The following is a 1,090-nucleotide window of genomic DNA, read 5'->3' as shown; positions in this document are numbered from 1 at the left end:
CGTAAAGTCAAAGCACACAAGGCTATGGGCCAAATGCTGGAAACTGGGACTAGAATGGATGGAGGTTTGATGAGCTGCACTGAAATGATGGGCCAAATGGTCTTCTTCCATGCTGTTAAAAACTCAGAGACGGAGAAACCGATCTGCAGCGAATATGATCAGAAATGAAAACGCAAAAGCGGCGTCATGAAGAAAAGACACGAGCCTTTCTGCTGTGTTTCTTGGTGGTCTAGGGGTTAGTATTTAGCGCTTTCACTACCACGGCCCAGGTTTGATTCCCATTCAGAGAATAGAAGTTTTGAATTTATCGTGGTGACAGAACTTCTGGCTGATCAGGAGCTAGCAGCTAATCTGATTTGTCCCAAACGTCGTGCAGGTTAACTTAAAACAAAGAACTCAGGCAATCTGACACAAAACAGAAATTGGGAGAGAAACTCAGCAGGCCTGGCAGCATCGTTGAAGAGAAACAGAGCTGACGTTTCAGATCCACTGACCGTTCGTCCCTACGATGTTAATTATGCATTTCTATATTATAATGTCGGGAGAAACTATTCGCTTTATCTGTCGAATCAACGTATTTATCAAAATTGCTCTCTCATTAGCTTACTCACGCCAACTTTACAACTTTATAAGGACTTCATCAGCTGTAATACTTCTTCCGTTGCCATGAGGTGGTCAAAGGCTCTGCTTAAGTGGTTGCCTTTTACTTTTCCTTTCTGTCAGTTAGCAGCCATGTCGAATGGAGAATTGGTCCTTTCAGTGTCTACCACAACATGTGTCTCTATTTGTCTCTGTTTGACTCTGCGTATCCAGCTAACCCCCTTTCACATTCTCCGACACTCCAGTGTCCACATCCCCCATGTCCCATTTATGCTCTTTGGAAAGTCTGAATTTCGGAGACACTTTGAGAGTGGAGTGTCTAGTACTGGGCTGACATTCCTTGGATAATGTGGCTGTCTGATTTAACTGAGGTAAGGAGTCATTTCTTGTCTCAAAAGATTGTGAATCTTCAGAATTCAAAATAGAATTCCTAACCCACCAGAAAAAAAAACAATGCCACAACAATTATAATATTATGGCGATGTCTTTA

This window comes from Rhincodon typus, unplaced genomic scaffold, assembly GCF_021869965.1.
Source record: "Rhincodon typus isolate 14 unplaced genomic scaffold, sRhiTyp1.1 hic_rhity00000057, whole genome shotgun sequence".
In the NCBI taxonomy this organism is placed as follows: domain Eukaryota; kingdom Metazoa; phylum Chordata; class Chondrichthyes; order Orectolobiformes; family Rhincodontidae; genus Rhincodon; species Rhincodon typus.
The sequence above is the reverse complement of the archived record's forward strand: the minus strand, read 5'-3'. Positions refer to the sequence as shown.